Source organism: Temnothorax nylanderi, unplaced genomic scaffold (assembly GCF_030848795.1).
Source record: "Temnothorax nylanderi isolate EJ_2023f unplaced genomic scaffold, tnyl_v1.0 TNYL_tig0067_pilon, whole genome shotgun sequence".
NCBI classification, from domain to species: domain Eukaryota; kingdom Metazoa; phylum Arthropoda; class Insecta; order Hymenoptera; family Formicidae; genus Temnothorax; species Temnothorax nylanderi.
Window position 1 is genome coordinate 359,933 of NW_027249129.1, and position 24,690 is coordinate 384,622.

A 24,690-nucleotide genomic window follows, 5' to 3' on the forward strand; every position below is an offset into this window, starting at 1 on the left:
TAAAGGTGTATGAATTTCCGTTCATTCTTTTTTTCAATGCCAGCACTGCCATTTAGTCACTTTTTATCACCTTTTATTTTTACAAGTGACTAAAAAAAGTCACTATCATCTATGGGTCATTATAGTCATTATAGTAAAAAAATCGCATAAGGTTTTAAATTTAAATAAAACGCACGCGATTTTAAAGAAAACAAAGGCGTTCTTAAGAAATCGTGGGCGATTTTTTACAAATATGGTTTTAAAGGATATAATTATCACTTTTCAAATCTTTGTTTAACAAACTCGACTTTAACTTTGTCTCAAAGAATCTGTCTTAACTCTGAATTGTTTTAACTCGTAATGATAAGATATCGTACATGAAGAAGAGTAAGAAACGCAGGATCAGAAAATGTAAATGGGCATAGGGTAACTCGGGGGAATATGTGTGTGCCACACTTAAGAAAAATATGATTTTTTTCCTATTTCTCTTTCTTTTTGAGGTATCTTTGCATACTGGTCTTCTTTTTCCTTTTTTTATCTGTTATTTATATATGGTTTTAATGAAATATTTTGATTCTTTACTATTAAAAAGAAAGAAATACAAAAGTGTTGCAAAGTGGCATATTACCCCCATGTGGGGGTAATATGCCACATATACAAACATGTATAGTAATTTAACTTTAGAAGGGGATTCATGTCTAAAAACATGTAAAAGAATATTTTTATTACTTTCTTTGCATTTCAATAGTACTCTGTGTGCTACAAGTAGTCTAAATTATTCGGAATGCAATTTTGCAAAATATTAAGTACGTAGCCTATATAATATTCTTAGCCCATGAAATAACCATGTTTATTCAACATTTTTCAATATTTTTTCATCATTTTTTCAATATTTATACAGTAAAATATTTATTTATACTGTTTACAGCTTCCTAACCTACTAGCAGTATCCTGCTACTAGGTTAGGAAGCTGGCATTTTACCTTTATCCAAGTAGTGGCATATTCCCCCAAGATGCAGTTTTATATTAAAATGAGCCTGTATTATACGATTGCCAGTAAAACGAATCGGCGACGTACTGAATACTTTCATCCTAACCAATATTAATAGAACGACAAGCTGATCGAGTTAAAAATAGTGTAATGCTTGAAGAATATCTTATATAAAACACTAAGAAAATTCTAAAAAGCACGTTGTCATACTTGTCATACTGTACTTACCCCATAAAAATTATAATACTGACAGGAAGTAAGTAAAACTTGGGCAAAACGTCAGATATAATATTTTTAACAATTTCACAGTATTTACAACAACGCTCCTACACTGTTGGAAAATTTGTGTTAAATATAACATAAATTGCATGTCCCAAACGGTCCACTCAAATTTTTGTGTTAATTTAACATAATATGGATGTATTAAATGGTAACACCGATACTATGTTAAAATATTTCAACAGAAAATAAATGTAATTCTGATCGTAATTTGAGATTAATTATGTGTACAATTAACATAACTTTTATGTTGAAGTTAAGATTGTAAGATAAAATCAACACTTTTTTTCTGTAAATTTTTATTCCCACTTCTGTTATAGAGTAAAATCAACATTCTTTTTCTGTAAATTTTGACACATTTAATAAATACGTTCAAATTGTGTTACTTTAACATATTCTTTAAATTATTTTAATAATTTTACATTTTAAATTTTTTAAGTTCAATTAACATAGCAGGCATATGTTAAATCTACACATGTATGTGTTGATTATTTTACACAACAATTTTAACAAGGACCTTTTTTAACAAACTTACAAAAATTTTCCAACAGTGTAGCCGTAGCTTTGTTAAACATAACGAGTGGCATATTCCCCACACTGGCATATTCCCCCCAGTTACCCTATACTGTAACATAGAAAATGACGTTGTATATAGAAAAAAAATAGAAATTGATATTGATATTGACGTCTGATTGATGTCGACTTTAATAATAATTGTATTCTATATTTATTGATATTTATCATAATTTGCCTTATTTATACTTGCTGCGTCTCTTTGCTTTTGCTCATAGAATGTCTACGACTTCCGCACCTTTGAAGCTGTTAATATATATATATATAATTTTTATTGAAATGCAATTCTCATTTCAATCTTCATTATATTAGTGTCGCTCACTCAAGAGCTCCCATTTATCTATCCGACTTCGGTGATGTCGCGAATGAAACCATTTCACGTTGCCGCGTTACGTTTATCTTGAGAGGTAGCCAGATGCCGTTTAAGTGATCTCAGCTCTACCGCGTATCTTCTTACCGAGTCAATTTATAACTTCTGCTGAATGGCCTATCACGATGGACTTTCCTTCCGTGGAAAGGCATGGATAGACGCGAGGAATTCTGAGGAGCCTACGATCGCTCGGATAACGCGATTTTTTTTTTCGTATCTCGCTTTAACCGCGCTGCATTATTCGCCGTACAATTGCCTTTCGGACATCATTACCTCCACCTATTTCGTAATATCTTGCGCCATTGCGAGTGCCTGGTTGCGACCAGGATTACGATTTATCTTCCCTGGCGCGTACGCTACGCCAACGTACCGTCGTACACATCGGAGCCAGGGAGATGTTGAAACGCGTATCTACTGCGTAATTGGTACCGTTGACGCGCGCAAGCGAAGTTCCAACTCCGAAGGTTTATTACGATGAGCACATATGTCCACTTGTAATAATGTGGGGGTGAAGGTGGAGGATTGCCTAACGTAACCCGAAGAGAAATTATAAGCACGTGGGGTAAACCACACCCACGCCTCTTCCTCCTCTACTTCGAATATTTATGAATATTTTTGCGAATGTTAATTTTTTCAATATTTACAAACCGTGTAGCCTCACATCGCTTTTTCGTTTCATCTGTTCCAGCGTCGCGCTGTACAAGAGATCGCGCGATGGGCTCACCGTACATCGCGACGTTATCTTATCGAATTATCCATCTCCTTTTCCTCGCCCGCTAAATTATCTTGCGTTTAATACCTCAATAATAAAACTCCGTTTCGTGTAAAAAGATTTTGATTTCATGACAATCGTTTGAGCATAGTGACGAGTTTAATATGAATTCTTTTTATTCTGGCTAGTGTAGGCTAAAATTGAATGTTACATCATGTAATCAATGTGTGTGCTAATGCTTGAATCATTACAGACACATTAGATATATTGAACGTTTATCACTTCTCTCTTTCTCTCTCTCTGTGCAACGAGCAAGATGAGACATTGCCGTCTCGGTATTTCGATGCCGCTTCTCAAAAATAGAATCGTGAAATGATATATTCTTGATACAAAGTTCAATTTAATTTTCTAGTTATAAATGTGAACTCCAATATAGGTCACACAGGATACTCAATACTTGCTTCAGATCGCAGTCATATTTGTAAATAAAATATGAGAATAAATATAACAAACCTAATCAATTGGTTTATATTTTGTCTTTATTGCTAGAAACATATTTTAAAAATATTTTTAGCTATATTCTTGTCACGTTCGTTGCATTCTGTTGAATTTTTTGTATTGTATGATTTATGGCAAGTAGCAACGCAAGAAAAACACAAAACTTCACAAAAAATATAAAGCACGACAAAAATTTATTTCAAACGTTTGCGAGCCTATGTCATGCCGGACACATCATATTTCATCGCATGGGGTCATTAAATTATAAAATTTCGCATTAATGCTGCATACGACTAATGCAACTACCAGATATATCTACATATAATATATATATTATATGTCTTCTACATTTATGAATATTATATCTCTGTGGTGCATATGATACATCAATCTAATATAGATTTTGATTACTAACTGAAACAATATTGAACGTAACAGAATTTACCCGAGATAATAGATCGACTGCGTCATCATGCATTCATTTACGTATTAATATGCGCGTAACTCTAAATTAGCAGGTCCGTGTATAATGTCTGAGAATTTATAATTAATTATTTGATGTGATTTGAAACTGTTCCAGTAATTGGCGATCGATAATGATCGAGATCCGCCTCAAGATCGAAACAGTTTGGAGTCATTTAGTGGTGCTTCGATCTAATTATTCGTAAAGCTGGCAATTACCTCATTGTTCTCGATAATTGTTAGCGATAATTAATAGTAGTAGTGAGATGGTCATCAACTTGCAGTTTTCTGTAGATAAAAACTAACTGCAATTAAAAGTTAATTCAAAATTAACAACATTAACGAAGCAACATTAATATTGTTCCATTTTTTATAATTAAAGCATTGTCCTTACACAAATTTAAATTTTATTTGTTTGGACACATTAATGAAGATTACTAAACTTAGCTAAGAATATTGTATATATTAAAAATAGTAAAATATCTGTTTCATATTCATTCGCGAATAATAGCACATTATATGGTTATACTTTGATCGTACTTGACGTACTTATTGTACTTGGCGTACGCGATACAAGTCGCATGATTTGATTTTATCTCATGATGGGCGACTTCCGGCAAATTCCGCAGGATACACGAAAACTAGTCGAGCGGATCTGATTATGCATATAACACGCGCCCGGGTTCTATTCTTACCGCAATATTAACGACATCGAGAAGCTCGCGTGACGCGCCGGTGATTTATGTCCGTTTCGTTTTTCGTTGTCTGCAGATCTCTCACGATTGCGTCTTTGCGCATATGCGGTCCACAGGGGCCGTGCATATATAATATTCCGCGACCGTCGGTGATTTCCGGGTGCATACGATTCTCATCGCGTGGATCTCCCTAACAAGCGGAATTTGTGGTCGGGCGAATCATCCGTCTACCGAAGGTTAGCATCCACGATGACGAAGGTCGGCAACCCTGTGGGAACCGGCCATACTCCGGACCTACTTACGGAACAATGATAGTTCTTTGCTAATGAACCGCTACCTCGGTCGGTGACGGGCGTAGCAATAATAAACAGTAGCGTCTTAATTGTCTTGTTTCTCCGTCTCGATCAGACGCGATCGTACAAGCGGTTTCGCGCGCGATTGCCACGAGGGAACTCGAAGATTACGTTATCCCGCATCCATATAATCGCGCGTTTATCGCGCGCGTTCTCACGGAGGGGTATTATTACCCTGCCAATTTCCGCGTAATATGAGCGAAAGGATTAGGAAAACAAACGGTTTTCCGAACCGGTTGCGCGCGACCACATGTATACTTTAGTAGAGACAAAGCGTTTAACAAACGCGGAAGTTGTTTACACGAATATATACTCGCGCGACACTCGCGGAGGCGGGATACCGATTTTCATTTACGGATCTCTCTGCAAGAGTGCGGCTTTCGTCATTCTTTCGGCCGCCGCGCCGCGATTACCGCGCGCTCCCACAGACATTATCAACGATCTCGCCATTCACCCCTGAGAAATGGCATTTCGATCCGACAGCGCGACGCCTCATTGCTGATAATAATAATGTTCGTCACACCTTTTTCGTGTCTAATCTGTCAAAACGGTGGCATACATTTTCGTAATAGCTTCTCACGAGATAAGTATATGAGAACAGAATACGTCAATGTGCGTGGCCCGATTCACGTGCGGTTGGGAGCTTTTCGCGAATCCATCTGATCTCTTTGCAAATTGAGAACGCGGGCATTTGACAGCGACGAGAATAAATTCGTGGTGGGAGCAATTTAAAGCCTATAACACATCTCGTCTTCCAGACACTTCCTTTCGACATATTTTTGGCCCCGAAGTTGCGCCACTTATTTCTCAAATTAGACTCCCGTTTTCTATTCCTTCTGCCGGATTCTGCGATTCGTGGGACCACGAAAACGGCGAGATGCGCACACGGTATTATTTAAATTATTTGATGGATAGATAAACAATTGTACAGAATAAAATCAGAACTTCAGAAAGTCTGATGATATGGGAAACTTTATATCAGTTTTATTTTAATACAAGATATATAAATACATAATCAGTAATATAATATTGCATATTTTAATTCTTTCCTTAAATAGACAATAATATAGCGATATATTTTTTTATTAAAGAAAAATACATTTTTTTATGGAAATACATTTTTAGTATATATATTAATTAATTGTGTATTAATTATTAATACATTATTATTTTACTATAAATTTCTTTGCAGTATTTTGTAACGGGTAATAGTTGTAACGGTTACTGTGGATATCCGAAATAAACCATTTTTTAAATGTTTATGTAATACAAATATTGAAATGAGATATGATTTATCTGATTAGAGACTTGATAGTATGTAATTATTATTTTTTCCTTTTTTTATAGGATAATATGAAAAAAGATAATAACTCACATGAGCCTCGTTGTGGTATGCGTGTTTGTTTCTGCCATGCTGCCTACTTAATTCTATGCGATTGCATACCTGCATAAAGATACATACGTTTCCGTCCTGACTGTAGACATAAACCATTTCGTCATATATTGTTACCGTGCGGGTGTGTCTACATGAAGTTGAGCGATGGGGTGCCACGACGGTGTCTTTAACCTTATAAATAAGTCCTTTTACTTTGTTCTCTTAACAACAGTAGTTGACTCTTTCTTTTACCTTTCAATCGAGTTAATATGTCTTTGTTATATACATTACTTTTCTTGTCTTTACTGAATATCGTGATTTACTTAATACTTTAAATATCGTAAATTTCGATTAGCTTTACAAAAATTCTATCAAAGATTATATGTTTAATTTTGTAGTAAAATGTATGCAATTTTGACATATATATTTATTTGCTTGTTTAAATAATTTTTTAGTGACGATATCCATAACGTTATCTTTCGATCTTTCGATATAATTTATTTTTATTAATATAACTATATAATGAAAATGAACTATATCAAGATCTTTAATGTCTTCCAAGCTGTATCAAAGCTCATTGATAGAGCTCATTGATCGAATTATTAGATTCAATAAATAAAGAGTTTTTTTTAATAAGAAAAAAGAATTTGACGCATGTATCTGGTTTTAGAATCACGTATCCCGTTTTGATCTGTACGTGTTTCAATATTAATAAATTGATTAATTTTTAAGAGTGGAATGTGGGATACAAAAAGAAATGCCGATAATTGGCGGCGGGTATATTCCTTGATTAAAATTCCGTGAAATTTTCGAGGATTAATGGGATACTCATCAGAACCGTCCGCACTGCGGCTTGGATTCTGGTTTCAGGAAAAATATAGTTCAATCCTATTAGAGCTGCTTGTATTTAATCTGGACCTCTTGTTCGTTTCTCGTCCATTTCACGAAATGGCCCGCGGAAAAGAATCGTTCTCGGGAATCAGACTCGTAAAAATGAGATTTCTTTGGGGAGCGTGAAGAATTTGAGAAAAAAGTCAAAAGAAACGGCCTGACAATAAGCGAAGAAATATGATATTTGGCCGCAGTCGGCAATATCGACAAAGAAATCAATGTTTTCACGTACGAAGGTTTTCCGATTTTCAATTACTGTGTTCTCGATAGAGTTGTTCTCTCGGGATTACTTATTGCATGCAGCTCTTATATATCTTGTCGATTATAAGTTTGACGTATTTTCAACGAGAAGTGTCTTTAATTGTTTAATTCTTTTAAATTGTAATTGAAAGTTCGAATCATTCTTACCGCAGCACAGCAGAAAAGAAAGAGAGGAAGAAAGAAAACTTTTGAACCTTTTATCTGTTTTATCTGTTTTACGATGGGGATTTGGAGTTTTCGCGAGAGATTCGATCGCCGGAAATGAGAAAATCGGGCTTCTGCACAAGCGTGATAAGAGCAACATACACACGACTCTTATTGCGGATTCGTTGCCTGTAGCTATAAATTTCGTAAGTTGGATTAGATGAAAGTTATTCTCGTTGTCGAGACCTCTTTTCTTTACCATATACTTATCTATAAATATTTTAATGAGGCAACTTCTATATAAATTGTTCGGTAAGCATTAACATCATAATTACCAATAAGTATTTTCTTAAAACATTTGTAAAATATTGTTCTATTTTATAGTTTTAATATCATATTGTTTGCTTTTGTGATAATTCGACATTTCGTTATTTTTATTTGTTTAATTATTTCGATATTTTTAAGATTTTTTAAACTACTTTTACATTGCAAAATTTATAATATTTACTAAATTATTACATCTTGCTGAAATATGAAATATGAAATTTTGGTACCTATTTAATTGTTCGTGAAACTTCGCACACATGATTTTTGTGCGAAAAGTATTAATTAGAAATTAAAGGAACTTTGTTGAGCATCTTGACAAATTCCTGCAGCTAAAATTTTTCCTATGATGCAGCATAATCATTTTCCTGATAAAGCAGTCTCTTCCGACATGAATATCTTTCCCACCCTTGCACTTTTATAACTCTTTATTGCGAATCGCGACGATATTATGAGTTTGTTGACAATTATTAAGGCATGGTCATTTTATGCTGTCAACGTTCTGTGAATTCGCAAATGTATATGCAAGTCACGATAACATTGACTATACAGTATATACATAAAATATTTTGTAGATTAGAATAGATTTTACTTGTAAGAAACGAGAGATATTAATTTTCGTCGACTTTCATTCGCATTTTATCTTTATAGATTGCTTCTTTTAATTTTATTGCAATTGAGTTTTTTATGAATTTAAAAGCTTGTAGCATTAAGTTAATGAATAATGCTTTAGATTATTGCGAGAAATGTTTTGATAGAAGATCGCATGATTACTGTAAATTTTTCCTATTACATTAACTCGCACTTTAATCTAATGAAGCGTGATATTTGTGCCACGCGAACAAGTAAGACCTGCTTGCGCGAAAATCGATATTTCGTTTATTTTGTCCGAGAAAGTAACACGGAGCGAACACTTACACATAATCGTAGAATATAAATGGTAGCTTTAACGCCCGGTTACACCGGTTTTCACCAATGCTTGCTTATTACTATTACTGCAATTGACAAAGCGTAACTAGCTGCAATAAGATCGAATAGATTACATAAAAAATTCGAAATTTAATGTTGGGTGTACAACATATTATCTTAGCATTTTTATTGCACTATATTTATCTAAAAAGGTATCAATTAGTGTTAGACTGTAATATTGAGATAAAAAAAATATTTTTTTATCCTAAGGTAAACTTCGCTGTTTTGCATGAACGCGAGAAGTATAAGCGAGATATTTACTATAGCGAGATAGATGTACGATAATTATAGTGTGTAATATGTCAGATCTCGTCAGTATTAAGTGTTCAATTGAACTGTCGTTTGTTGACCGCACATTCATCGCATGCGTCTCTCGTTGACGTTTAATCGATTGCTGATTCGATACATATGGTACACGAAGCAATTTCATAATAATTTTACTTTTATTTTAGAACGGTAGCAATAATATTACAAAAATATTTAATATTTAATATTCGCTCGAGTTATTTGATTAATAATTTTAACTGTTAAACTTATCCTGTTATTAATATAATAATTATATATTTACATTTGCGACTGTGATTAAATTGGACTATTATAATTTAACCGTATTTTGAAGTATTTAGAAATTAGATACGAAAACTACCTCCACATTTTAGTATATAAATGCAAATGCAATAATTAGCATAAAGTATATTTTTAAATATTATTTTTCATCAATTTCTATGTTATTATCCTACACAGTTTATCTATTCTGTCTATTCTGAAATCTATTTTGAGAAATTTATCGAAAAAATTCGAAATTTGTTTCATCACTGTGATCGTCAAGCCGTATATAACGTGTTTCTGGTCGAAACGAGATGACGAGGCTCTAACCGAAATTCCACGTCAATTAACGGGACGCATTGTACCGATCAATTTCTCACTCGTTGCTCGCCGCTCAATTGTTTCTCTTTTTGCACGCTGCGGGTGATTCGTCAATTCATTCGACGTGCGCTCTCGGTGTGCTTCTTCATCTATCATTCATTTTGTATTTGCTTCTTTCACGGATTTTTCTTGTGATGTATGGGAGTAATAAAGTTCCTATTTATAATTAACTTGTTTGGGTTTTATCTTAATAAATGTTATAATATTGCAAATTTGCTGTTAATCTTGCTAACATTATTTTCAATTTTAGCTTTTTACTTCCAAAAACATTAGACACATAATCTTTTATATTTATTATAAATTAAAATTTGTATTTTTGATAATATTACTATATAAAACTTTGTTCAAGGGAGTTTTATTTCTTTAAAAATCTATCATGGGGAGTGTAAGATCAATATTTTTCATCTTTCTTCTGTTTAAAACATTGTTTTCTATATCACTCTCTCTTTCTCTTCTCTTTTTTCTCTTTTCTTTCTCTACGTGTCTATTGTTCGCTGCGCGGATAGAATCTTAGATGACAATTCATGATTCTCTAATGTTTCTCTAAACGGATATCAAGAGACCGAATTTCCTTCAAAGTTCCGATAATCCTTTCTGATGTAATTTTTTGAGTCATGAAAAGTGATGAACTACGAACAATCAATTTGGACTCGTGAATAACTGATGGTGATTCGTAACGAGATTCATTAAAATTTTGTTTATACTCGTTAAGCAAACTAGTCGACTATGTAATCGGATTTCATATTGATGAATACTTATCTTGTAATATCAATATAATTGTTATACCAATTTATTAACATATTGCCGTCGAATGGCCTTTATGTACATTAATAAACAAACTGAAATGAAATATTAATTATTCAATACGATTTCTCTGCCGCGATACGCGCGCAGATCTATAATTATCAGTAGGTACTTCAGCGATAAACGTATTTTTAGAATGTGTGCTTATCGTATGAACTATCCTCTTTAAAGATCACCGGAATCGAGCGGCGCGGTCACGTTTTCCGAGACATCGGTCGCAGGTTCGCGCAAAGTTCTTTTCCATATATTTCATACATCTCTGTCGTCTGCGGCGTATGACAGCACGGAATTTCATTTGACAAGGCCATGCGAGGGGGACGTCGAGCACGTCAAAGAGATACCATCGTTGTTTCTATCCGCGCGTGGAAAGTGCCGCATGCCACGTGTTTCTATGCGCGGTCGAGCGGCGCTGTGGACGCGTCACGAAATTTTTCGCGAGACACATTTCTCTCGAGGTGCACGCATTTTGATTCGATATTGCATACGCGAATTTTTGGAGCCCACGAAAAATGCGCATTGGAAGGCTGCGCCGATTCGAATCATCCGCTCGCGGAATGTTAATAGATCGACGAAATTCGTTGCGTATTCTTACCACGTGTTTAACATTATAGACATGCTCGTACTTAAAGGATAGAAAAGACAAAGGAAAACATTTGGAATGAAACGGATATACAAACACATTTAAACGCGATCTTTACATTGAGCAAAGAAAATATAGACTCGCGCAACAACAGCAAACGTGATATGATGCAGAAGTAACGTCTGCAATGTTAATAACACTTAAGAAAAGTCTAGGCGAGAATAACTCGCATGACTTTTCGTTGTCAAGTGAAATATTAACGATGCATACGATTGCAGGGAGAAAGAGAGAGATAGAGAGGGACACGAACACGAGCATTCTGCATTGCTCGCGTGTATTATGTAACGGCGAAGCTATCTCGATTACGAAGCGCAGGTGTAAATTTTTAATCGCTCGTGCGCGATATGAAATTTATTATTCCGTTTTGATATTCTCGTGCCTGCTACGCGAAAGTATTTACTATATTTCCGATATCTCTCGCGGCAATTTATCCGGCGATTTATTTTAACAACTCGTACGCGACTGCTCGTTCAACAGCACGTTGCGAATGATGGCTCTGTTAAAAATATCAATGAACACTGTGCCCATACCGATTCAATTATTTATTTTCACATTACGAGCGTGCTTCGGTGGAAATTATTTAATTAGGATTAATTTACGCGTATCGACGTTCCGTTATTCCATTCTCGATACTGCATCGGTGCATCGTTACTGAATAATATCGAGAATTTGAGCGAAATAAACAGCATGATATATAATATAATAAAAGAATTTTACTTCCCTTCCCCTGATTTTAATGGATCACTCGTTTTTTCTAACAAAGTTTAAAATATTTATGAAACTACCGTGCATTAACCGATCAAATGCAGTTTGTACATTGATACATATTAAAATCTATATATCACTATTTTACTTTATAAAACAATTTTTATCATGTATCTCTAACAAAATTGCACAAACTTTGATTATATCTATACTTATATGCCAAAGATTGACATATTTTTATTTATTTATAACGTATCGTTCTTTGTTTGTCCTTACGATTGAGAACTTTATAATTTTTCATGATACACATTTTATCAGCAAAAATCAGATAGATATTTATTTACACAAATTATTCGCGTAAATAAACGATAATCCGAGATAAAGCGCGTTCATGTTTAGAACGTAATTTTTAACGCATGTTTGTGCTGATGTATGCGGCTTTGTTTCGAGAGGAATGCCATATAATTTCCACTCACGATGAGCATCCATCACGTGCACAAATATGTACACAGAGACATATACAAAGAGAGCAAAAAAAAAAACCATTTGATATACACCCAATTTATAAGCCCATTGCATTTCATGACTTAAAAAGCGCGTTGGCTATATAAAATAATTCTACAATTCGGGTGTAAATTTTTGCACCGCGATAAAAATGTTCGGAATCGTGAAATGTGTTTTGCAATTTTCACAGTTGCGGGGGACGGTCCGCATTTCTGTCGAATAAAATGGGAGAAGGAAAAACAGCGCGGGAATCCGTGCATCGCATTTGACGTAGCGTGCCGCTCAGCTGTCAGTGCGTATCGACGCGTGCAAAATATTCACGCCAACGCGCGCAATACTCTAAACGATCTCCCCTCTTTTCTCCACAAAATTTTCGTGCGATACCACCAAACGGCGCGGCGGGCAGCTTTTAACGGTTTGTAGACGCAGGCATGCGAATACGCGCGCGTACATTCGGTGGTGCGTGTCACCTATGCGTGTCACGCACGACGAACACGTTTCCGGCACTTTGTGTCTGCAGTTGCACCTACGTATCTGTCCGCGACCGCCATCCGGTGCGGGCTTATAGTTAAACCGTAAGGCGTGCACGGGGACGCTTTTGTCTACCGGGAAAGTAATAAGTATCATCCCGTCATTAATGTTAGCGAAATAGTTGAACAGCATTCTGCTTTTCCGTTTAATCACGTAAACCTGTGGGCAACTATATATCACAGCCATGAGAATACTGTTTCATAGAGGTGTTTGCGACGTTGAATCATGTATTTGAGGAATATAGATATTACATCTTAATTATTTATATTTTATAATACTTATTATATCATAGAGAATTATATTTATATTTGTTATTACGAAATATAATATTTAAAAAATCTGATAATTTTTTATTTTCTCGAATGATTTTAAAATTATTGTACCTTTTCGCTGTGGCGATAGCTGAAACCGTATTGACTTGCGATTACTTTCCACGCATACGTGAATAATTTCGTTTCGGTAGAACGCCTCCACCTGCTAGTCAAAAATCCGTGTTACGTTCTCGACACGTGTGCGCACAGTAAAACATAGAGCGTTCTATCGACGAGTCTTAAATGAACCATGCACGAGAAAAAAAGAGAAAAAAATAAATATTAAAAAGTGACATCACGATATACGTATTGTAAAAATTTCATGACAATCTACAGTTAAGATTTTGAATCAAGTTTCTCTATTGGCGGTATTACGGAATATAAAGAATATAGAGCGGTGAAAGGAAAGAAAAGTGGTTATGACACAGCGGGACCAATTTAGTTTTGCATAGCACCGTTCAATAACCGCATACCATGCGAGTCGCCGATATGTGAAGCACTCGTGTCCAGATTCGTGCGGAAGTACGAGGCCCTCCTATTAATGTCGGGCAGCGATGTTCATGCGAACGTTAATAATTCAGATGGTAAGGAGAATAGCGAATGCCAGGGGAATGGCTTTGGTTTTTCTTGCGCGCGTCGAGGACAAAGGCGAACCACGACAAACCAGCTGGCGTTAACGCTTACGCTTTACCCTTATCGCAATGTCTTTCATGGAAGAATTGCCACAAAGGCAGAACGACGCGTTAAAGCCATTAAAGGTGTTGACGTGTGGATGCAGTTGTAATCTCAGAGAAAGAAGGCGAAAGAGAGATAGCGAGAGCTTCTGCTGAACTAGTTTTATTAGTGATATAGAAATATAGAGAACATGTATATTTTCTATCAACATATTTTGCGATATACAGGTGATATTGTAAAATATTGAACAATCTAAAGTATATTTAAGAAGTATGCATCAGTTCAAGCAAGAATAATTTTAATTATAATGGTTTTAACATAGAACAATGTAATATAAGAAAAATTGATCGAATATTAAATAATTTTACAAATAAAGAGCAAAATTTAGATTTATAACTTTTATTAAGAGTTTATAATGAGAGAGAATACACTGATATTTGTAAGAGAGGTATACAAATGGGGAAAGTAAGTGGCAGAAAATGCGTGCTTTCCGGATACCGTTTGATCCTCCCTGTTAATAAGAGATTGCTGCTCCCATGGCGGTTCAGCCCTGACCTGAACAGAGGCAGCCACTGGTGTTACTGCAATCTCGTATCCTACTCATTATGATGGGCAGTATAAAGCACGCAGCTTCAAAAACGGCATTCGATTCAAAAACGTGATTATTACCATCCCGGTAATGTACCGTAACTATGCATTGATTACGCTTCTGGACGCCAGCCTCTCGTAAAGATCAAAAGATGTGGTATACCACTGCATTGTACGATAACATCGAGACGTAAAAATCACGAATAAATGTAGCGTCGCGTGTGAGAACGTGACTACGAATAAGAGCGTGATGTAACCAACATATTTCATAATGGTAGTAATCTGTTACTAGAATTAAAAGGAAATAATAAGATTTTCTATTCATAAGTTTATACTTTTTGATTGTTTGAAAAATTAGTAGCGATAGGTTCTTTGTTTCGAGAAAAGAGAGAGATCAAATAATGATTTTTTTCTACTCTGCAAAACTAGGAACGATGAAAAATACGTCACGCGTTTACTTTCTGTGAAAACGGAAACTGTTCGTTGTATTTATGCAACTACACATATGTTGTCAACGAACGAGCTGCGTTCAGGAACCTGCAGCAATAATCGGGGTTGCACGCGCAAACATCCCTTAGGGATACCGCACTCGGTTGCAGCATAGTGCAACATTTGTACATTCTGCCCGTCGACTTCGTCGTTTATCGCTCGTCGTTTATCGCTCAGGTCCCAAAACGAGCAATCCCGTGCGCGCGCGCGTACGTAATTTACAAATTCTACGGGGTTTGCTATCGCGTTGCGGAATACATTTTACTACGTGAGTACGGGAATAGTGAGAACGGGGGGGGGGGTGACACGGTGACGGTCACACGGGACCTTCGTCATGTTACTGCGGACGCGAATGAAAATGTGGGTGTCGCGTGTGGGCAGACGCGCCACACGGGGGTAGTTATTTTCACCACGGGAACGTGACTATTGCGGGCTGTGCACTACGATTAGGGTGTGTGATAGAAACATCGGGATATGAAAGGGTTACTCCCGATACGCGGTATGTGTCCATTTGTCATGGTTAACATCCGTCCGTCTATCCGTTGGAGGGTTGAGAGCCTCGCCGTAATAGCGAGTTCATTCGAGGAATTCGCCAGATAAATCACTTCATCTATCGCGTCAAGGGAGATAACGCTCTTGAATTCCTCTCGAAAAATTAAACGCGTTATGAAACGCGTAATCCATCCCGCGGCTTGGCGGCGATTGCCAGTGATGGATTATGTTTTGGTGTTCGCGTTTTTTATTTCGCGATATCTTCTCGTTGAACGATCAATTCTCGCGAATAAGTGTGTATTTATTTTGCGCTCGTTTCTACATTTACGCCGCGTTTTCTGAACGCTCGTACGATGAGATAAACCGAAGAATGATTGTTCAAAAAAATTATATTCCAGTGATGTAAATTTTTAAAAAAGTAGCACGTATATACCAGCGGGTTTCCACGGGTTATCATCTTGCGTTCATCGTATTCACGTGGACACAAAGTACGCGTGTGTCACGCTACAGTAGCTGTCTGAATGCAAATTTGCGTCGGCTTATTTATTACCGCCGCTTTTTTATCCCGTTGGAATACTTAAAGTAGCTTTTAATGATCCCATCATAATAAAAGTTACCGCGTGGGCATATTTCATAGAATATCGATATCACAATCGCATCTTTTAGATTTATGGTATTTTACATCACATATATGACGTAAAAGGGCTTGACATCGAATCACGAATATGTCAGTAACCGGGTACTTTTGTTTAAATCGTAAATCTTTCGAGGCGTAAAAATTACATTTTTTTTCAGAATCATGCGATTTTACATCATTCGGCACGCTAAAGAACATAATAAATACTTGAAGTCAAATTGCGAACATCTTACTGTTCATTACAATAATTGCAATTCGAAATAAAATATAAGAATGGTGAAAATTAATTCCTAAGGAGTTAAAGATTTATATTTTTTAAAAACTATGATAAGACATTTATTTTACAATTTTACATGATCTAAAAGAAAGCAATCGATTTACGAATATATCGATCGGTTTTAATCAATATTCGAAGGCATTGATTTTTGGAGGAATTAACGGCAATCTAGAAAGTTGTATGAGTACATTTCTAAATACATTCGAGTTGCTTGACGTTTACATGATAATGTGAAAGTGCCTCGCTCTTTTCGCGAGGACACCATGCTGGAATGCGTTTATCCAATCCACATGCGCCTGTTCGACGACTCTTTCGTTCGCATGCCAACACGAACGATTTTTCTCTTTCTCAATCGGCAAGCCTAATTGCCCGGTTTCGTAGACGGTCCCTAAATGATAAACGTCCTGACGTCAGAATAACGCTGACTACGCGTTTATTCTGGATATCTTTTTTATGAATGACAATATTGACAAAAAGCGAAGAAATACTTTTCGTAAAAACGTTAAACAGATAACTTTATTAATATTACAATTATAATTCTCTTTAATAGAATAAAGTTATTTGAGAAAACATTAAAACTAGATGACTTAATAATGATAATTAAATTCAAAGAAACAATGTTTGAAAGAAGAAGTGCTAATATCTTTAGAAAAGAGTAAACAAAAAAAAAAGATAATTTTGTACACAGTCTTTCCAGATAATTTATTGCTATGAGACAAGTTTGTAAATGATGTCATAGTGTTCATACATTGCCGTCCCGCAACGCAATTTTGTGTCGTTGACCCATCATTACCAAGAAAGAAGCGGTTTTCTTCAAACATTATTTAAGCTTGAAGTACGAAGTTCTCAGATAAAATGTCTTGGATTTACATTCTCAGAGGCAATTTGATGAATCCATTATCAAGCCAGTGCCCTGCCTCGTATTCTGTTTCGAAATACTGTGTTATAAATAAAGGATTTGATCCTTTTTATTGACAAGGGATATTCGAGAAATTCTGTAGGGAAAAGAGATAAATAAAAGATATATTTTATTGTAAATTATTGAAACAAGCTGTAGTCTCCCTTTTTCCAGTTTCTACCGCATGTATATATTAAATTTAGTATTTAATAAAATATAAAGAAATTAGGGAAAAAGATACGCGTTAGATTTATAGATATAATATACCTTATATTTTTTTATGTGGGAAAAAGTTTTGGATGGAAAAGATTTGTCTTGCTCCGTTCTGTTCTTCAAATCTCCTAAATTTGCGGTCGTAGACCCGCTCGTATTCATGCATAATTTATGCACACGCATGAGTGGGGAATACGGTACATCGTATGCAGGTGGTAACTGCAAGTAGACTGCAATTACGGTTGCTGTACTTGCACTTTGGAAACCCCGGCCGCCGGCGAATCGTTTGGTCGTCGTGGGTTAATCGGACCCTATCTCGAAGCGGCATGTTCGCGAAATTTCCAACGCGCTTATGCTCTGTTACGTTGTCGTACGCACACCGCGAGCGAGTTTCACGGACTCTCGGTGCATCGGTGAAACCAGTTCTCGTGTCGTCAAGAGAAGCGCTTATGCGCTTTGCTTTAATCTGCTTGCACTCCGCATTGATGTGCGATCGCGCTATCTTTCGTATCATCACTCTTTCCCACGATCGTTTATGTAATAGTATAGCAATATGACTTTTTAGTTTTTAACGCTGCAGCTTTCAGCACTTCTACATTCTATTCTTGCAAATTATGTTATTATAACACGTAGCGGAAAAATAAAAACACTCTTCTTTATAAATCGACCCCAAGCTATCGATCAAGCCTACTTAGAACTTGATCCGTTCACTCGTTATTGAGATCTCAACATCTCGAGTACTCGCAACTCGTCGCGTCGCGTAAAAGAGTCACGGTCGGTCTCGCTCCGCGCGTACTTGGCGCGAGACACTACCGTGTCTCTTGATATTATTGCGCAAGACGAATGATAATTTTAAACATACCTATTTATAAAGTGGCCGTCGATTTTAACATTAAGTGTGAATTTGAAATTCTTTAATCATCGACAATTTGAAATTGGTATTGATTAAAAAGTTTACAATTAAATGTGTTTAAAATAAATTGTTTATGACCAATGTATGACTCAATGTATGACGTTTTGTTGTTAATCTTTTTAGTCTTGATTTATAATAACGATTATAATTTGCGATCTTCGCAAATTTCGCAACGTAAGCTGATATACAGCGTTAGTCCGTCTGACAAACCAGCCCATCTGTCTAATGATATTCCGTACATTCTAGCTATCGTGTAAACTTAATAAACGTGTTGTCTCACAGGCGACTCTCTCCATTATGTAGTGCTACTCTATTACATTCCATTCAGTAATTTAATAACCGGTTTGTTGTATTCGGGACGCAAACTCGTTACTCGTTACAAAGCGAAGCTTCCCGCCTACGCGATGACCCCTGCAATGTATGACCCCTGATACGAAACCCCACCGGATTTTCGAGGGATGATAGTGGATGATCGCTAACGCCATGTCCGCATTGCGATAGCGTGCGGCTACCGGCCTCGTTGCTTGCGAGAAGATCGGGATCGTGCACGTGGATCATGCCCGTTATCGATCGTGCCGCGGATGCCGGCCGAAATAGACTATCGTAAATCGTAGGCATGGGATATTCGCGATATCGATCGCACGCATCGGTACGGTACGCGAAGGCTGATGTTCCTCTACTGATCGATAAGAAGTAAATATCGTGTGTGTATTTCTGCATATTTGTGTTATTTTTAGTAACGTTCTAAATAAGTTAATTTCCAACTTCATAAACTTTTATGCACATATCTATGATAAATTATTGTACTTAAAAAATTATATGAGATATAATTATTTACACATCCATTTTAGCATTTCTTGGACTGGCTTAGTTCTAAATTGTTTAATTATTTTTTACACTATGTTCTCTATACCAGAATCTGCAATCTAGGGGACGTTGCTTTTTGATATTCTATAAGTACTTCGCGTACTTTATTTTCTATCATATGTTAAGTATAATATGTCCAATAAAGTAAAAAATAAATAGCTTATGTTGATAGAGAAGCTAGACTTTCTTAATGAGAATTTTTAAAACAAATCTGCGTAATTATACACGCTGTCTTTGTCCTTGACCAGGAATAGTCTGGCACACTAAAGTGACTATCGAGGTGACTATGAATAGCCCGCGCGATGTGTGGGAAGCGATGTATAAAAGAGCGAATCAACGCATACAGATTGCAATCGTGGATTTCAATAGGGAATCGCAAATTGGTGGATCCAAAAGTTTTTTCGCGCGATATGATTGGAATTGTAGTCGCAAATCCGACATCATACGAAAATGTTGAATCCGCCGATTGGATCTGTCGTTGCAATATCAGCACGCTGCAACGATCTATATTTGTTTGTTATTATGGCTACGATAAATATGATATTAACGCGCCGTGGTCCACGACCTTTAGACCTTCGATCAATGCAGAAATCTGAAAAGCGGAGAGAAAATTGAACGTGGCGAAAAAATAGAAAGGAGCGCTCGGAATGCATAGCGCGGCATTCCGACCGCGCTGCTCAAGTGAGAGCGAAGTCTCGATGGAGATTCGCGTCTGGCCTCTTCACGAGCGGATTTTCAAGGAGCGCATACACATGCGGGCGCGTGCACGCAGGCGTGCGTAATGGAGCTTACGTTACGAAGCTTTTGCGTTTATAATACGTTCTCCGCTCGGAAAATGCCGGGCGGAGTGCCGAACACGTCGCCGAGATAAAAGCGCGAGTCGAGACGCATGGGGCATACTTATATGTGTATATGTGCGTGCGTGCGTTACGGATGCGGGACTATAATATCGATATCTTGGAACGAGAAATGAGACCGACGTCGTTCTGCATCTGTTTGAAATGACGAATGTATTCATATGTATGTGTGTGCTATGTGCTTTTGTACTTTTGTGAGACCATTATCACAGAATTCTTTTAAACTATCGATAACTGTTACTTACAAATGATATTACCTACTTTTTATATAATTATTAGAAAATCTTATATACAATGAATGTTACATTATATATTTGTAATCGCAACGTGAAATTTATAGCACAGATCACTCAAGGAATAATCTATCATTTATTACTCGCTCGAGGAATTTTCACCACAATAAAATATTTTCGCATCTTACTTCTGTTTATTACTCGAGATACAGGAATCGGCACGTTCGAAGAAATTAACGCTTTTTCTCCACGGAATTCTATGAAGTATAAACTATATTTGCGAAAATGTTTTGTTAACACTAGCGGGACGCGTCCGGTCGTGAATGGTGTGTGAATCACGACGAGGTATACACACATGGAATTCGAAGCACGGAAATTATCGTTCTGAGTATTACGAAAGACCTATGTCACGCAGTAAAAATAGTAGGTGCGCTGGCAGAGAAAGGTGGCCTCTGTAAATCAAGAATGCATCTTAAATCGATTGACTGAATAATTCAGCAGCGTACATGTTAATGCGATGAGCGAGAGTCTAATTGTGTACTAAAGATTCCTCGCTTATCGGAAACGCTTACCAGAAATAATCGTGAAATGGTATTTTAAATTGCCAAGGTTATACTAACATAAGTATACGTGATATACTATTCTTTTCCTCTCTCAATGAATTAAATAAAATTGTTTTTAAAAAAATTCTATGAAAAATTGTACGAAAATTCATGTTTTAAATTCTACATATTATACTAACAGGATAAAATATTTATTAAAAAATTTTCTACTTTTCTTATAATTAATGAAAATGTAGCAAAACAATTTGCTAGGTTAAAAGCATTGTAATTAATTAAATAAAGGTATAAATTGTACTTACAGAAATTATAATAAGATACAGTCGAGTAGAGGCGGGTGTGCTATTACATTTAAAAGATATTAAACATCAGATTTTCATTCTGAAAAGTTTTGATGTTATCACTACCTTTACTTGAATACACAATAAAACTTTATATTTCAATAGTGAGGTAAGATCGCTTCACCTAGCCGCGTGAAAAAGTAGTTCACACAGCCCTGGGACGACCTGTGCCTCTTCAAAAATTCGTTCGCTTAATTCAGCATAGCTAAGCGTTACCAAAGCTCTATATTTTCCTTACTCATTAGTTTAAGGCACGATTTTCTGATCTCCTAGCCGCGTACTTATACCCTTTGAATGGATTTCTTCTTACGAGATAGTGGACGACTGGTTCGCCATCTGTGGAACGTAACAGGTACTACAATACTACATCCGTCAAGGTTCGATTTTATAAGTATTTTGCGTGTTATAAGAGAGAGAGAGTTGGTATCGAAATATTTAAAAGGAAAATATTAAAAAGGAAAATTAGTTCTGATACAACATATGACGCTCCTGTACGTGTTGTATCTATTGATAAATCTTACTCAAAATCGTTCTTCCTTCTATTTTTATTTTTTGTATTTATACTCTTTAAGGCTTACACTGTAATAGTATCTTTGTGTCTATACTGTTAGTATCTGTTAGTATTTTTATGTCTATACTTTATTCGCCATTATATAGTATTTTATTTGATTATGAAATTAAATTGCAAACAATTCCTTTCGAGTTTACATTGAAAACATTAGAATCGTTCTTTTCTGAGAGGAAAGAAAAAAAATATTCAAAGAAAACTCAATTAACGCGCCTGAAACGTCGAAGTTGCTAAGCGCACTCTAATGCTTTCATTATGCCATAATGAATGCCCTATAATGATATTAGGCTCATTATACGCGACGCTTATTAAAACTGCGTGGTTGGTCGACCAAGTTCCGTTTGAATATTCCAGCCAGTAACTCTGCCACGGCTTATATCCTTATCAATTTGCTTCGGTAACGAATTGATTTAACCGTTCGTTGAATGGAGCGGTACAATACAGCATGCTTATCGAAGCGGCGATAATGAAACGCTCAAAGACGCCTCTCTCTCTCTCTCTCTCTCTCTCTCTCTCTCTCTCTCTCTCTCTCTCTCTCTCTCTCTCTCTCTCTCTCTCTCTCTCTCTCTCTCTCTCTCTCTCTCTCTCTCTCTCTCTCTCTCTCTCTCTCTCTCTCTCTCTCTCTCTCTCTCTCTCTCTCTCTCTCTCTCTCTCTCTCTCTCTCTCTCTCTCTCTCTCTCTCTCTCTCTCTCTCTCTCTCTCTCTCTCTCTCTCTCTCTCTCTCTCTCTCTTCGTGATATTCATCCTGCCATTTATTAAATTACGTACGAACACAATAACTTGTGTCGAAAATTATCGTAAACTCTAATATATAACAAAAATCAAATCTAAGTTAAATTTAAAAAGACTAAAAAGTATATCTTTTTCTTAAACTTCCTCTTCAAATGTAATATTAGAATAACGCATTATTTTACACTCACAATTCCATTACGTTATTTCTTGATTTTACAATCGAAGTAAAAAAAACTAATTTAAGTAGAGAATTTGATGAAATTATAACAGGGAGTGAATTTTGATAAAACTTTTTCGAGTATCAACTTTTATTAACATTCAGCAAATAAATCTTGCGTTTGACCATTAAGTGTTTCTAAATTTATCTCGTTTAACACGTCGTATTTGCGAGGAATGGGATGCCACCTTCTGCTCCTCACACGCAGTTACTAATTACCTCCCTTTCAACAACGTTCTGAGATACACGCGTAGGATTGTCGCCCGGCAAATAGTCCGTCTACTCCCGGCGGTTCCTCCGGCTTCGATATTGTGTGCGCCCTTCGAACATTGTCCCAAACACGTTTGCATTCTCTCTCAGCCAACACCACGCTCCCTCCCTTTCTCTCTTCCGTGCATGTATATATCTTGCATGTGCTTTTCGCTCCTCCTCCTCCTCCTTCGATAGCAGCATCCTTGTCGTACATTGTATTATGTACATCAGTACGCATTGTTTGGAATGCATTCTGCGTTTGCAAGCGATCATCTGCATCTTGTCAATATCATATGTCTTCGCGGATGACAGTTCAGCGAGATGGTTGAAAAGTGTAGGATACGTGCATTTTAATGATAAGCAATGCATTATCAAAAATATTATGAAATAATTCAAATCCTATAACAAATAGCAAAAACATTTACTTTTGTTATGTACATTTTAGTTTTCAAACGGAAATTAAATTTCCAAGTGCTTTCTTGAAAAAAGAGAGTATATTGTCTAAATTAAAAAAAAATTATGATTTTATATATGATTAGGTACTTTTTTCTCAAATTTACCTAATAGAATTATTTGTTATTTATTTGTATTTTTGTTATATATATAAACTTTTAGTTAATAATATAAAATTATTGAATTTTTTTAAATTTAACTTGAGCCTAGTTTTCTATCAGTTATCAATTACTGCATAGGCATAGGCAATAAAGATAAATGTACTTTCGTAATAAATGTTACTGAATACAACACATATTCTCCGCTCTTAATTCTATAATATAATTATAATATTAATTAACTAATTAAAACTGCGTAAGAAGACAAAAGTAATATGCCACTCGCGAAATATACGCATCAATATCTGCATCTCATTTACAGATGGATTGACGATAGACAGTCGAATCATTTCTAATGGAAAGGTCTTGTACGATTCATGCGCAAACTTGGTCGTAGTTAACCAAGCTAATGTTGATGTGTTAAAGCAATAGGAAGTGACGCGAGACGCGACGAGAAGTGCTTCCATCGAGTTTACGTACACGCAATCCGACTTCGTCGTCTAATGCACAGATGCCGAAGAGAAACGCGCAGCCACCCTAAATAACGAGGGGCGCAATTTGTCGTCGCGTGCAAAATTAAAACGTCCCTTCCGCTCCTTCGGCGCGCCCTTCTCGTCGTTGATATTGTCGCTACGTGAAGAAAGACTCAGCATACCAACGATCTCTCGTTACGAGTCTCGTTTACGAATTAACAAAAACGTTGGAAACACGAAAGGAACGACTAATTTTACAAAGAAACATTTGTTACGTTGTTTTAAATGATTTAATGGTAGAATATTGTAAATATTTTATACGAATTTATTATTTTGTGTATGTATATTATGACGCAGTTTATTTATTTTTATTATAAAAATGGGATTTTGAAACAAAGATTAAAATTTAAGTTTGAAAATCATGGATCTTATCATACTTATATTTTACTTTTTTTCTTGAATCTCTTTTATTTCTTTGCATGACTCAACGATATTTCTTCTTATTTTACTATTCTTTCCTGATTCATGATTAGGCTGTTTATAACTAAATATATTAATA

The 24,690-nt window shown here is 36.0% G+C and overlaps 1 long non-coding RNA gene and 1 other non-coding gene across 2 annotated transcripts in view; both read right to left on the minus strand.

Moving 5' to 3' along the window:
• The window catches only part of LOC139773708 (uncharacterized), a 29,806-nt gene that overhangs the window by 660 nt on the left and 4,456 nt on the right, over positions 1-24,690 (minus strand). The gene's annotated exons all lie outside the window — the stretch shown is intronic.
• Positions 21,445-21,593, minus strand: LOC139773752 (U12 minor spliceosomal RNA). Its single transcript, XR_011718419.1, has one exon. It is a non-coding gene; the product is annotated as a U12 minor spliceosomal RNA (small nuclear RNA).